The sequence below is a fragment of the Salvelinus namaycush genome, unplaced genomic scaffold (assembly GCF_016432855.1).
Source record: "Salvelinus namaycush isolate Seneca unplaced genomic scaffold, SaNama_1.0 Scaffold2762, whole genome shotgun sequence".
Lineage (NCBI taxonomy): Eukaryota > Metazoa > Chordata > Actinopteri > Salmoniformes > Salmonidae > Salvelinus > Salvelinus namaycush.
The window spans coordinates 17100-33420 of record NW_024059633.1 but is presented as its reverse complement, the minus strand read 5'-3'; the positions used below and the strand labels follow the sequence as shown (position 1 = coordinate 33420).

The 16321-nt window shown below is 41.8% G+C and overlaps 1 pseudogene; it reads left to right on the top strand.

Moving 5' to 3' along the window:
• The first annotated feature begins 3089 nt into the window (after nucleotides 1–3089).
• LOC120039508 lies at nucleotides 3090–15423 on the top strand (annotated as a pseudogene).
• The last annotated feature ends 898 nt before the right edge of the window (nucleotides 15424–16321 follow it).

Sequence of the window (16321 nt, the reverse complement as noted above, 5' to 3'; positions counted from 1 at the left end):
GCCCTATGTTCACTCAGTCCTATGTTTCTTGGGGCCCTATGTTCTTTATGTTCCCTCAAGCCCTATGTCCCTCAGCCCTGTGTTCCCTCAGCCCTATGTTCCCTGGGCCCTATGTTCCCTCAGTTCCCACAGCCATATGTTCTCTGGGCCCTACGTTCCCTCAGCCCTATGTTCCCTGGGCCCTATGTTCACTGGGCCCTATGTTCCCTCAGCCCTATGTTCCCTCAGCCCTATGTTCCCTCAGCACTATGTTCCCTGGGCCCTATGTTCCCTCAGCACTATGTTCCCTGGGCCCTATAGTCCCTCAACCTACATATGTTCCCACAGTCCTACGTTCACTCAGACCTATGTTCTGTCAGCCCTATGTTCCTCAGACCTGTTCCCTCAGCCCTATGTTCCCTTCACTCAGCCCTATGTTCTCTCAGCCTTATGTTCCCTCAGTTCTATGTTATAAACCAGGAGTCAGGAAACAAATATCTCACATAGCTTATATATTTACACCCATGATGTACGTCTTTTGGTTAGTTGAGCCATTGTTGTTGCATGATGGAACAAAGATAGGTATTATTTCTGATACATATTTTTGAAATACGTATTTCAATTACTTTTGAGAATTTTGTCATTTTTATCTCACTGGCCTGAACTACATTGCAATGATTGTTTTGAGTAAGTTACACAATTTCAAAATACTAAATACTTTTATATACCGGCTCAACATTTTGTGGCCCCCTATCAACTCAAATGTACTGCATCGGTGTCAGAAGTCTGATGCCATTACGGTGTGATAAAAACGTCTGCTAAATGACCAAAATGTTATGTGAAAATGAACACTTGCAAAGCACATTGGGTATAATTCTAGTGATCTCCGTCCCCAAACAAGGCCAAATTTGATTACAATGCAAATGATTTGGACAATAAGCATTTGTGTCAATTGTTATTGAAATTGGTTCAGTGGGTACTGAGGGAACATATGGCTGAGGGAACGTAGGACTGAAGGAACACTATTAGCTGGTAAGGTTAGCCAAAACTCTCAACCCATTTAGTGGCCAGCAGAAAAGTGACGTAGACGTTCGTTGACGGAAACTGAGGTTTTGTTTGAAACGGCTAATGAGTCGAGTGAAGCTAATAGTACAGAAAGTGAGAATGAGTGGATTACAGCGTTGAAGAAAAAGGGAAACAAAAGAAGTAAAGCTATGTTGGAAAATAGGAAACCACTAGACTTGTTTTTGGACGGAGTCAGGGTTTTGAATGAATGCTACTTGGGAAATCTGTTTAACGTCTCCAGGAAAATCTGGAATGTGTTGGAAGAAAGTGTGGAGTCGGTGAGAGTCACAAGTATTTTTTGTGTGTCTGCGGAGCAGAAGAAGCGTGTGTTAAGACTCAAAAAGATATGGAGTGGAATGTTTCCTGCATGGATTTTCGTAGCAGGGTGCCTATCAAGGGGGTTATTTCTGGGGTGGTGAAAGAAATAAAGGCAGAGGATATAACTGAAGAATCGATGGAGTGGTTGGTGCACGTCAATTGACCTGCATGGTAACATTTACATTTACATTTTACATTTAAGTCATTTAGCAGACGCTCTTATCCAGAGCGACTTACAAGTTGGTGCATTCACCTTATGATATCCAGTGGAACAACCACTTTACAATAGTGCATCTAACTCTTTTAAGGGGGGGGGGGGTTAGAAGGATTACTTTATCCTATCCTAGGTATTCCTTAAAGAGGTGGTGTTTCAGGTGTTTCCGGAAGGTGGTGATTGACTCCGCTGACCTGGCGTCGTGGGGGAGTTTGTTCCACCATTGGGGTGCCAGAGCAGCATAAGCAGTAACAGTAGATGGAGAAAAGAAGTTCACTTCCTCTATGCTACTCTTTTTTGATGAAGAGTCTCTCCCTTCTCATATAAAGTTAGGATTCATGAGATACTTTTGTGAGAGCTTTTGTGCACAAGCCCCTTCAGTGTCATGAATGTAAAAGATTTGGTCATGTGTCAAGTGTGTGCAGATATCGTATGCCAGATGAAGGGAAATTCTGCAACTGTGCAGGTAAACATGCTCCTGAACTCTTGGAGTGCCCTGGTGAAGGAGAATGAGGTGGCAAGGGCAAGGAGTATCCAGCGTGTCTCCTATCTGGAGGCGGTGAGAAAATTGGTGGGAACGAGTAGCGGGGAAGAAGCAATGGTAGTAGAACCACCAAGACCAGTAAAGGTTTTTTTCATCAACCGAGGGATAGTGAAATGCTACATGTTAAAAAGTTGGACTTTGTATTATTTATTGTAATGGTCATAAACTGTACAGCACAAGCGGAGAAGAAGTCTAAGACAATTTGAATCATTGTGAATGCTGCTGAACATTTTTTGGGGCTTCGTGATTTTACAGCCGAAGTGGTGTAGGAAATCCAGTCGGTGAATGTAGCCACATCACAGGCCAGAGCCTGAGTAGGGATGTATTTTGGAGTGGACTGTGATTGAAGAAGTATGATGTTGAATTTAAAAATATATATTTTTAGTTGTCTTATTTTGTATGATATCATTTTACTGGAATATTTTTTTAAAGTTTCTTATTTAACACCCCGTCCAGCTGGTGGCGGTAATGGCCATTAACATTGGATGCCAACCGCCGTTTAAAACCCATCAAAGAAGAAAAACCGGCAAGTGGCCAACTCTTATCCTAGAGAACGATACAGGAGTTTGCTCCATCCCTGCTCTAAACACATCTGATTCTAATAGTCAGCTGATTTGGGTGTGATAGAGTAGGCCAGGCCTAGGCCTGGAACAAAAGCCTGTTTTTAGGTTTACAAGTTATAACCAGTAACTCTCCTGGAATAGGGTTGGCCACCCGTCATACCGTGAGCATGACCAAGACAAGGCAGGCAGTAGGTGTCACATAGACCAGTTGACAGGAGTTTAATGATTCAAGGTAAGAATCTTCAAAGCAAACTTAGAGTGGGATGGGGTGATGGGGAAACCTGCCACGGCCAGGCAAAACATAGTTATATAGTGACCCCTTGTGGTAGACCACGGACTTTTTCATTTCCAAAACACTGCTGACGACATTCAAATGCGCCAACTGTGTCTCGGTAATCACATGATTTTTATGTTGCGTCAGTTGTGTAGTGTAGCAAACTCTCGCAGCTATTTTCTCAACGATACAGGGAATATTACATAACATTGGAGAGTAAGTGAACACGTAGAGCAATTTTGTTAAATCGTTAGGCCTCGACTATGAACACCTTTTTAAAGCGAAGTAGCTAGATAGATAGCTAACGTTAAGCACTTTTCCTTTTCATGACTAACTTCTGCTTGTTGCAACAGTCAAGTCAGAATGGGCCATTTTCTATCTCTCACCACCTTACTGTACCTGCTTGTTACGAGCTGCTCGGGCTCCCCTCCCTCGAATTTCATCCTCCTGTTCGCGGACGACCTGGGGTTCGGCGACCTAGGATGCTACGGCCATCCAACCTCGCTCACCCCCAACCTGGACCGATTGGCGGCCGACGGACTGAGATTCACTGACTTCTACTGCACCAGTCCCGTCTGCAGCCCCTCCAGGTAGTAACTAACTAGCAACATATCACAGTAACAATAGCTAATATCCTTATCAAAATCAGGAGGCTGTGGGGTATATATGAGAAACAACTCTACAGTTTAGGGATGAGTGAGGTGGGCAGTGAAAAAAAATCTAAATATTGGTCACGTGCACAGGATACAGCAGGGATACTCAACTACTATTTGAGAAGGTCCAGTGACACACATTTCCTAGGTGGCAAAGGTCCGGATGGATATCGTCCTTTATCGGCGCTACGACTTAGGAAACATGTTGTTATATAAAATGTACATTAAATTACACTAAAATGTGAATGAATTACAACTTCTTTCGAATGTAAACATGTGCAATATTTCAGCAACTTTACTGAAGATGAAAAGTGGTTGCATATTTATCTATGCAAAAAGTTCACTGTGAACCATTGTACATGGGCCTTCATTTTTTTTATTCAAGTGCATGTATTCTGGAGAACAAAAGAGTTCTGAATGCACAGAGCGTCACTGTGGGCCATGCAATAATTAAGCAATAAGGCCCTATCGCCACACAATGCGGAGTGCCTGGATACAGCCCTTAGCCGTGGTATATTGGCCATATACCACAAACCTCTGAGGTGCCTTATTGCTAGTATAAACTGGTTACCAATGTAATTAAAGGTGTAAAAATTAGAGGTCGAACGTTTATGATTTTTCAACACCGATACCGATTATTGGAGGACCAAGAAAAGCCGATACCGATTAATCGGCCGACTATTTATTTATTTACATATTTGTAATGATGACAATTACAACAATATTGAAGGAACACTTATTTTAACTTAATATAATACATAAATAAAATCAATTTAGTCTCAAATAAATAATGAAACATGTTCAATTTGGTTTAAATAATGCAAAAACACAGTGTTGGAAAAGAGAGTAAAAGTGCAATATGTGCCATGTAAAAAAAAAAAAAAAAAGCTAACATTTAAGTTCCTTGCTCAGAACATGAGAACATATGAAAGCTGGTGGTTCCTTTTAACATGAGTCTTCAATATTCCCAGGTAAGAAGTTTTAGGTTGTAGTTATTATAGGACTATTTCTCTCTATACCATCTGTATTTCATATACCTTTGACTATTGGATGTTCTTATAGGCACAATAGTATTGCCAGCCTAATCTCGGGAGTTGATAGGCTTGAAGTCATAAACAGCACAATGCTTGAAGCACAGCGAAGAGCTGCTGGCAAACGCAGGAAAGTGCTGCCTACCACCGCTCAGTCAGACTGCTCTATCAAATATCAAATCATAGACTTAATTATAATATAATAAACACACAGAAATACGAGCCTTAGGTAATTAATATGGTCAAATCCAGAAACTATCATTTCAAAAACAAGACGTTTATTCTTTCAGTGAAATACGGAACCGTTCCGTATTTTATCGAACGGGAGGCAACCCTAAGTCTAAATATTGCTGTTACATTGCACAACCTTCAATATTATGACATAATTATGTCAAATTCTGGCAAATTAATTACAGTCTTTGTTAGGAAGAAATGGTCTTCACACAGTTCGCATGCTTATACCCTGTCTCTGCTTGCACAGATCGCAAGAGAAGTGACACAATTTCCCTAGTTAAAAGAAATTCATGTTAGCAGGCGATATTAACTAAATATGCAGGTTTTAAAAAATGTACTTGTGTATTGATTTTAAGAAAGGCATTGATGTTTATGGTTAGGTCCACATTGGTGCAACGACAGTGCTTTTTTCGCGAATGTGCTTGTTAAATCGTCACCCGTTTGGCGAAGTAGGCTGTGATTTGATGATAAATTAACAGGCACCGTATTGATTATATGCAACGCAGGACGAGCTAGATAAACTAGCAATATCATCAACCATGTGTAGTTAACCTGTGATTATATTAACATTGATTGTTTTTTTTATAGGATAAGTTTAATGCTAGCTAGCAACTTACCTTGGCTCTTTGCTGCACTCGCGTAACAGGTGGTCAGCCTGCCACCAGTCTCCTCGTGGAGTGCAATGTAATCGGCCATAATCGGCGTCCAAAAATGCCAATTACCGATTGTTATGAAAACTTGAAATCGGCTCTAATTAATCGGCCATGCCGATTAATCGGCCGACCTCTAGTAGAAATACATGTTTGGTCATACCCATGGTATACGGTCTGATGTACCACGGCTGTCAGCCAATCAGCATTCAGGGCTTGAACCACCGAGTTTATAAGCACGTATATATGTCACTCTGGGCATTGCCCTGCATTAATGAGAGAAATGACACTTTCTGGTCAGGATGTATAGTGCCAGTTTCTTGAGAACAGGGACATCAATTGCAGGCACCATCTTTCCCCAGAAAGTGACAGGGTCACAGTCACCAGCCTGCTCCTTCAAAGCCACATTTTCTTGCAGCTCAGTCAACCCCATTTGCAGTGATGCAACACCTTTTTTTTACCAAGAAGGGTTTCTGGATTAGCAGCAGCAGTTCTCTTCCAACAGTGAAGTCATCAAAGCGAGCCTTACAGTTATCCATCAACTTCTGGATGAAATCAACATGGTTGGGAACATCTCAGAAGACTGGGGAAGTGGACAAGTTCTCCTTGGAGATCATTCTTGAAAAGCTCCAATTTCTTCTGGAAAGCTCAGACTGCTGTTATCATATCACACACCGTGTTGTCCCATCCCTGCAGTTAACATTCAGTTGATTAAGGTGTGATGTAATGTCTGTCAAAAATGCCACTGTTTCCATCTTCTCCTCATCTTCCAAAAACTCAGGAAACTTAGTTGCCATGTCACACTTTTGCTCTGATAAGAAAGCTTTGATTTATTCCTGAATGGCTCAAAAGTGTTTGAAAACCCTGCCTTTGCTGAGCCATCTGACATTGTTGTGCAGTAGTAAGTCATCAACTGGCATTGGTCTCTGTCAGAATGGCGGTGTTGTAGGGATGAAGTTGCTCTCAAAAAGTTGATCAGTTTCATCATTCTTGTCATGACCTCAGAATACTCTTTTCTCAGACTGGCACACAGGACAGATTGATGGATGATGCAGTGATATGATGTCAGGGTGGTCCTCTTTCAGTCATTTCTTCCTATCATGGCTGGAGCTCCATCTGTGCTGATGGAGACCTCTGACTTCAGATCTATCCTACTTTTTGTCAGCATCCCTTTGATGGCCTCATGGATATCCTCTCACCATGTTGGTGCTTCTAGATGTGTTAAGCCCAACAGCTCCTCACAGAATTCTTTCTTGGTTTCGTTATAAAATCTGACAAACACCAGATGCTGGGCATTATCAGTATTTTCTGTTGATTCATCCACAGCTAATGAAATGCATGGTGCATTCTCAATGGCCTCATCAATTTGTGAAGGTAAATCTTCAGCTAATATTTCAGTTGTCCTCATTGCTGTGGGATCTGTTTGGTCTTTTCCCTGAGCTCATCTTTTTGTTTACCTTCTAGCAAGGTGTCAACAACTTCACACATGCATTATTTTACCATCTCAGCGTCTGAAAAAGTTTTTTTGTGTTTTCCCAAAACCCAGGCTAACCTCAGTGAACACTCCATTGCACGTTGTTGGGCTATCAGGGAATTTACAAGGATGGAACTCTCATATTGGTGGAACTCTCATATTGGGATTTGAGTTGGTTCATCTTGATTGTTCTCACCTCTGTGTTCAGGGTCTATGTCTAATTGAATTGACTATGCCTGGTGTTATAATGGCGCTTAACAAGTGCACTTTTCACGAGAGCTACGGACTCGCTTCATATCAGGCACATTGGTTTTGTGTTATTTGCGGGGAGAATGAATACATACTGTTCCGTCCACTCGTCAAGCCATATTAACTAAGTTCTGCTAACTAAACTCCTTCTATCTGTGATATTTACAGTTGAACTGCGGTCAAATCTTTGTTTCTTTCTGCCTGCTTGTCCCAGGGTTCCACAGAGGATATTTGGATTAATGTGATTGGGTAGGATGCGGCCTTTTGTATTTGCATATAACCACATGATTGGATTAGACGGGGCACTAGTAGAGGTGGGCGTTGCTTCGAGCGAGAAAGAGAGGTTGTTAGTTAAAGAGGCCGCTGCACCCAGTAGATTTTTTTTAAAGCTGTCTAAAAAATTATGTATTGACTTTTTTAAATAACAAAATGCGATGTTGCCCGGATTGACCCTTCTCTGGTTCTGGACCCGGACCGTGGTCCGCCAGTTGAGTTTTGCTGGGATACAGGGTGTGAAAGGTACAGTGAAATGCTTACTTGCAAGCTATCCTCAACAGTGCAATACACATTTATCACCCAAAAAGTAGTAAGAAAAATATTTGTAAAGATTGAAATTATATACACATAATAATTAGGCTGAAAAGACTTGGCATGGTCCCCCGGATCCTCAAAAGGTTATACAGCTGCACCTTTGAGACTGGCTGCATCACAGCTTGGTATGGCAATCGCACCACCCTTGAACGCAAGCGCTACCAATAGTGGTGCAGACAGCCCAGTACATCACTGGGGCCGAGGACCCTGCCATCCATGACCTCTATCAGGCGGTGTCAAGGGAAAGAATCCAGCCATCCAAGCCATAGACTGTTCAGTCTGCTACCGTCCGGCAAACGGTACCGGAACATCAGCTCTCGAACCAACAGGCCCCGAGACAGCTTTTACCCCCAAGCCATAAGACTGCTAAATAGCCAGACTGCTAAATAGTAAATTAATGGTACCCAAACTATCTGTACTGTGACTATATCTTGCACTGACCCTACGCACACTCACTAGACTTAAATGCACACCATATATTCACTCACACACACACACACTACACTGTCACTCACACACAAAACCCTCACACATTCTCATACACTACACTAGGAAAAAGTCAAGGGGTCTGAATACTTTCCAAAGGCACTGTATACACACACACGCACGGGGTAAACAGCTCTTTGTGCAGATGTGTAAATAAAGATTTAGCTTTATCCTGAGAGGGAACTTCCTGGCAATTTCTTGAATAAAACTCTTATAAACTGGAACATGAGGTTTGCCTGATCCTTAGAACAAGTTTTTCCTTGTTTGCAGGCTTTTTAGCTAACCCTGCTCAAACACACATTTTTTACAATGTGAGGTGTTTGAGCACAGCTGGAGCAAGCTCCTGCATATCAAGTAGCTCTCCTGGACTCTCCGGGAAGAGGGTTGGTCACCCTGCAACATTACAGTTACAACCAAATACTTTTTATGTCTTTGTAAAATGATTCCCTCATTCAATGAACCAGGAAGCTAACTAAGATGTTTATCTATGTGTAAGGTTAAAATATTAAGTGTTCACAGGAGATCTTGACAGCATAGGAGTTACTTGTCAATTAGGCTATTGTAATAATATATTTTTTTACTTTGTCAGAATTGCATGGCCAGTATTGAATAGAGGAGAATCCTAGCCAATTTTGAGCGCTTGAGACAGTTTTACAACCGGAGTATGGAGCATTTGTTTCATCAACTGCGTGTTTGCGGTTATACACAAGTGCCAGTGGAGTTATTTTAGGACATCGGACATGACAATGACATTAACCCCCCCCCCCGACATTGGATCACTGGCGCAAACGCGCAGGTGATGCACACACCTTGGCTTTTCCAGGATTTTCATTGCTGACCAAAAATTTGCTATAACTGGGTAAATATTATCAACAAATGTACAAACGCAGCTAGGGTCGCTTTGATCTTGAGTCAGTGCAGATAGCACTGTTTAAGACCACCTAAAGCGAGACTGATTTAAGACCAAGACCTGAGCAAATCGAGACCGAGACCAGACGAGTCCAATTCAAGACCATGATTGTAATTGTGTCAAATCGCCACGATAATAGTAGAAAATGTTCTGTGTTCATATTGCAGAAGAACAGATTCTTTAGACATTCAGAGTTGTCAAAAAATGCATGCTGTGGGCAAATAGTGTCATATAAATGATCACTAACCGATACAGGTCTATAATAGATAATACAAAATTCAGTGCATTCGGAAAGTATTCAGACCCCTTCCCTTTTTCCACATTTTGTTACGTTACAGCCCTATTATAAAATTGATTAAATATTACTCTTCTCATGAATCTACACACAATACCCCATAATGACAAAGCAAAAACAAGTTTTTAGAAATGTTTGCAAATATATTAAAAATCAAAACCAGAATTAACTTACTTACATAAGTATTTAGACCCTTTGCTATGAGACTTGAAATTGAGCTCAGGTGCATCCTGTTTCCATTGATCATCCTTGAGATGTTTCTACAACTTGATTGGATTCCACCTGTGGTAAATTCAAATGATTGGACGTGATTTGGAAAGGCACACACCTGTCTATATTAGAGGTCGACCGATTAATCGGAATGGCCGATTAAGTTTTCATAACAATCGGTAATCGGCATTTTTGGACACCGATGATGGCCGATTACATTGCACTCCACGAGGAAACTGCGTGGCAGGCTGACTACCTGTTATGCGAGTGCAGCAAGGAGCCACGGTAAGGTGCTAGCTAGCATTAAACTAATCTTATAAAAAACAATCAATCTTAACTTAATCACTATTTAACTACACATGGTTGATGATATTACTAGTTTATCTAGCTTGTCCTGCGTTGCATATAATCGATGCCGTGCCTGTTAATTTATCATCAAATCACAGCCTACTTCGCCAAACGGGTGATTTAACAAGTGCATTCGCGAAAAAAGCACTGTCGTTGCACCAATGTGGACCTAACCATAAACATCAACACCTTTCTTAAAATCAATACACAAGTACATTTTTTTAAACCTGCATATTTAGTTAATATTGCCTGCTAACATGAATTTCTTTTAACTAGGGAAATTGTGTCACTTCTCTTGCGTTCTGTGCAACAGAGTCAAGGTATATGCAGCAGTTTGGGCTGCCTGGCTCGTTGCGAACTGTGTGAAGACCATTTCTTCCTAACGAAGACAGCCAACTTCGCCAAATGGGGGATGATTTAACAAAAGCGCATTTGCGAAAAAAGCACAATCGTTGCACTAATGTACCTAACCATAAACATCAATGCCTTTCTTAAAATCAATACACAGAAGTACATTTTTTTTTAAACCTGCATATTTAGTTAAAAGAATTCAAACAGCACTTTCCTGCGTTTGCCAGCAGCTCTTAGCAATGCTTTAAGCATTGCGCTGTTTATGACTTCAAGCCTATCAACTCCCGAGATTAGGCTGGCAATACTAAAGTACCAATTAGAACATCCAATAGTCAAAGGTATATGAAATACAGATGGTATAGAGAGAAATAGTCCTATAATAACTACAACCTAAAACTTCTTACCTGGGAATATTGAAGACTCATGTTAAAAGGAACCACCAGTTTTCATAAGTTCTCATGTTCTGAGCAAGGAAATGTTAGCTTTTTTTTACATGGCACATATTGACATATTGGACTTTTATTTTCTTCTCCAACACTTTGTTTTTTTTTAAACCAAATTGAACATGTTTCCTTATTTATTTGAGACTAAATTGATTTTATTCATGTATTATATTAAGTTAAAATAAAAGTGTTCATTGTTCATTTATTATTGTTGTAATTGTCATTATTACAAATATATATATATATATAAAAACCGGCCGATTAATCGTATCGGCTTTTTTTGGTCCTCCAATAACCGGTATCGGTATCGGCGTTGAAAATCATAATCGGTCGACCCCTAGTCTATATTGACAGTGCATGTCAGAGCGAAAACCAAGGAATGAGGTTGAAGTAATTGTCTGTAGAGCTCCAAGACAGGATTGTGTCGAAGCACAGATCTGGGGGAAGGGTACCAAAAAATGTCTGCAGCATTGAAGGTCCGAAAGAACACAGTGGCCTCCATCATTCTTAAATGGAAGAAGTTTGGAACCACCAAGACTCTTCCTTGAGCTAGCCGTCCGGCCAAACTGAGCAATCGAGGGAGAAGGGCCTTGGTCAGGGAGGTGAACAAGAACCCAATGGTCACTCTGACAGAGCTCGAGAGTTCCTCTGTGGAGATTGGAGTACCTTCCAGAACGACAACCATCTCTGCAGCACTCCACCAATCAGGCCTTTATGGTAGAGTGGCCAGGGAAGCCACTCCTCAGTAAAAGGCACATGACATCCTGCTTGGAGTTTGCCGAAAGGCACCTAAATTACTCTCAGACCATGAGAATCAAGATTCTCTGATCTGATGAAACCAAGATTGAACTCTTTGGCCTGAATGCCAAGTGTCACGTCAGGAGGAAATCTGTCACCATCCCTATGGTGTAGCATGATGGTTGCAGCATCATGCTGTGGGGATGTTTTTCAGCGGCAGGGACTGGTTCACTAGTGAGGATCAAGGGAAAGATGAACGAAGCAAAGTACAGAGAGATCCTTGATGAAAATCTGCTCCCGAGCACTCAGGACCTCTGACTTGTGCGAAGGTTCATCTTCCAACAGGACAACGACCCTAAGCACACAGCCAAGACAACGCAGGAGTGGTTTCAGGACAAGTCTCTGAATGTCCTTGAGTGGCCCAGCCAGAGCCCAGACTTGAACCCGATCGAACATCTCTGGAGAGACCTGCGAATAGCTGTGCAGCGACACTCCCCATCTTTTGGGAAATGCTGTAATTTATGAGGACTAAATGTATTATACATTTTTTTTGTAAAATTTCTCCCCAATTTTGATCTGGTCTCATTGCTGCAACTTCCCAACAGGCTCGGAAGGAGAAGGTCGAGTCATGCGTCCTCCGAAACTGCACTTCTTAACACCTACCTGCTTAACCCGGAAGCCAGCCGCACACCAATGTGTCGGAGGAAACACCGTGCACCTGACGACCGAGGTCAGCCTGCAGGCACCCGGCCCGCCACGAGTTGCTAGAGCTCGATGAGCGGCCAAATCCGGATTTGATCCCCCGGCCAAATCCTCCCCTAACCCAGACGACGCTGGGCCAATTGTGCGCCGTTCGATGGTGATAGTGCCCGTGATCAAACCCGGGTATGTAATGATGCTGTGACTTAGACCGCTGAGCCACTCGGGAGGCCCCTAAAATGTATTTTAAAAGATGAGACTATAGTAAATACCGCTTTTATGCCATACAAGCAAGCCAAACACCCGTGAGTCCAAATGTGCTTTTCAGATATCCATATCATAAAACTCGTGTCAACATTTATGATCCCTATGTTTGATGTACAGTTACAAGATGGCATGGCTTTATACCCTGGGTTGTCCTGAACAGAATTAGCCTATGTTTGTTGTATTGTGAAATTTTGCCGCAGACCACTCATCTAAATACACTCATGACTCCATTATATGCGCACCAAAATTATGATCTGCTTCTCTGAATTGCCTTGTAAAAGCATAACACTGTAAGATCATATTAAAAAAATTATAATATGCCCACCTGATCCAGATTGCGATTTATAATGGACCGTTTTTGGAGTGCCTAAAGAACTACAGTAATTGTGTGAAGGCGTGGATGCAGGGCTGTGTTCCAAACAAACACACTACAAGTGTGCTTGCTCTAGTTCCTCAACAGCACAGCTAGGAGGGCTCTTAAGAGCACTGTTCTTGTTAGAATCTTCTTTGAGTCATAAAAGTGCATTGAAATTACTTATGAACTGTGCACACTTTGGAGAGGTGTGTTTGGCAACTTGAAAACACCAGTTAGACCTTTCACTCAAACCCCTTGTCATTGTTTTGTTTTGTCCCAAGTTTTCCAAGAATATTCTTATCATGTTACAGAATGTATCAAGAGTATTTTCAGATTTCGTTATCAACAAATGCAGTGAAAAGTACAGTAAATGTAAAATGCACATAAAATCAACAGTGTAATGTTTGGATTCAGTCTTGTATCATGTGAACAGTTGTGTCCTCAGCTTTTAGTCTAATAATTTTTCCATAATCTCAAAACGGTTCCCTTTTAATTGCTAACATGGTTATGCATATGCTTTCCATATTTCTTCTGTAAGAAACATTTCGATGTAGACCTATCCATAGGCCAATTTCCATGAGTGTAAGGGGTTAAGGTTCAGGTATACAGTTTAGTGTTAGTTCAACAGTTATGGCCTGGGGGTAAAAGCTATCTTGAAACCTGTTGGTCTGAGACTTAATGCTCCGGTAGCGCCTGCCAGAAGGTATCAGAGAGAGCGGGCTGTGGCTGGAGGCCTTGGCGATCTTCCATTCCTTCCTCAGACACTGCCTGGTGTAGATGTCCTCCATGGCTGGTAGCTTGCCCCAGTGATGGACTGGGCAGTCTTCACCGCCCTCTGTAGAGCCTTGAGGTTAAGGGTGTTGCAGTTGCCTTACCAGGCAGTGATGCAGCCAGACAGAATGCGCTCAATGGTGCACCTGTAAATGTTCCTGAGGATCTAAGGGGCCATGCCAAACCTCTTCAACAGTATGATGTGTACACCGAGGACCCCCCCTCGTTGTTGTTGGTGATCAGGCCCTACCACTGTCGGGACGTCAGCAAACTTGATGATAGAATTGGTGTTGTGTTTGGCCACACAGCCATGAATGAACAGGGAGTACAGGAGGGGACTAAGCACACACCCCTGGGGGGCAGAGGTGTTGTTGCCAACCTTAACCACCTGGGGTTTGCCTGTCAGGAAGACCAGCATCCATGATTTCAGTCATTCAAACTAAAATCTCACTGACAAAGCTTTCTGAATTGAATGTAATATCTGATCATAGACACACTGTGCAGCGCAACATCTATTTTGTGTTCATCAACCACTTGTATCAATGTTTTAAATAAATTTAATTATGGTTGTCTTTTCCCATCAGGGCGTCTTTGCTGACAGGGCGCTACCAGACCCGGTCAGGGGTGTACCCGGGGGTGTTCTACCCCGGTTCCCGCGGGGGTCTACCGCTGAACGAGACCACCATAGCAGAGGTGCTAAAGCCCCTGGGCTACGCCACGGCAGCCATGGGGAAATGGCACCTGGGGGTGGGGGAGAACGGGATGTACCTGCCCACCCGACAGGGTTTTGACCACTACCTGGGGGTCCCCTACTCCCATGACATGGTCAGTGTGTTCACTGGTAGTTGTTAATTGATTGGGTAACTGGTAGTTACTACACTGAACAAAAATATAAACGTAACATGTAAAGTGTTGGTCCCATGTTTCATGAGCTGAAAAAAAAGAAATCTCAGAAATGTTCCAAACTCACAAAAAGCTTATTTCTCTCTTGTGCACAAATTTGTTTACATCCCTGAGCATTTTTCTTTTGCGAAGAGAATCCATCCACCTGACAGGTGTTTCATATCAGGAAGCTAATTAAATAACATGATCATTAGACAGATGCAAAAAAAATGCCACTCTAAAATGGGCAGTTTTGTCAGACAACACAATGCCACATATATCTGAAGTTTTGAGGAGCGTGCAATTGGCATGCTGACTGCAGGAATGTCCACCAGAGCTGTTGCCAGAGAATTAAATGGTAATTCCTCTACCATGAGCTCTACCGTGTCGTTTTAGAGAATTTGGCAGTACGTACAACCGGCCTCACAACTGCAGATGACGTGTAACCATGCCAACCCAGGACTTCAACATCTGGCTTCTTCACCTGCGGGATCGTCTGAGACCAGCCACCCGGAAGCTGATGAAACCGTGGGTTTGCACAACCTGAAGAATTTCTGCACAAACTGTCAAACACCGTCTGATAGTTTGTGCTCATCTGCATGATGAGCACATCTGCGTGCTGGTCGTCTTCACCAGGTTCTTGACCTGACTGAAGTTTGGCATCGTGACCAACTTCAGTGGGAAAATGCTCACCTTAGATGGCCATTGACATGCTTGAGAAGTGCAGCATGGTGGAGGTGGGGTTATGGTATAAGCTACGGACAACGAACACAATTGCATTTGATAATTGCAATTTGAATGCACAGAATGCATTCCTTTGAATGCAAAGGGTGGCTTTTTAAAGAATCTCAAATATAAAATATATTTTGATTTGTTTAACACTTTTTTGGTTACTACATGATTCCATATGTGTTATTTCATAGGTGTGATGTCTACACTATTATTCTACAATGTAGAAACCCTTAAATGAGTAGGTGTTCTAAAACTGTTGACCGGTAGTGTATAAAAAAACTAAATCTGAAATATCACATTTACATAAGTATTCAGACCCTTTACCCTTTACTTTTATTCATCTGATGACTGTTATTTATTTAGTCCATTAACTATGTTTTAATTGTTACCCGATTGAAATTAATCATGTAACAATTAACTCATTAGGATTTGGGGCACCAAGGAAGAAGTAGTTTAGAGAGGTAACATCTTCCGAATGAAACTCTATAAGGTCTTTACCTATTTCATTGATAAACAGTCATGTTAATAATCATTACCTCTTATAAAGTCATCATAGGCCGTCATTGTAAATAAGAATTTGTTCTTAACTGACTTGCCTAGTTAAATAAAGGTACAATTTAAATTAAAAAAATCCCGACCAGTCTCAACCTTCTTGGATCTGCAAAAACACCATCCTTGCTCATTATTCAGTACTACACAAATGATTAACTAGCTAACTAAATAATAACACAGAATACACATACACCCTTTACATGAGACAATGGTCCCTAGTGGACTGACAAAATATGACGGTTGTTACAACATAGATGGAGAGGGTGGAAGAGCGAGAGAGAGAGAAAAAGGCACACTTATTGTCGAGACATTTCAGAATTATTCTCACAGTTAATCATATTTGCACACAAACTGCCGCCCGTATGGAATAAGAAATCATGAATGTATTTACGTGTGAGTTTTATTTATGTCGGAACAGCCCTTCTTTGGAAGGTTGTTGGCGT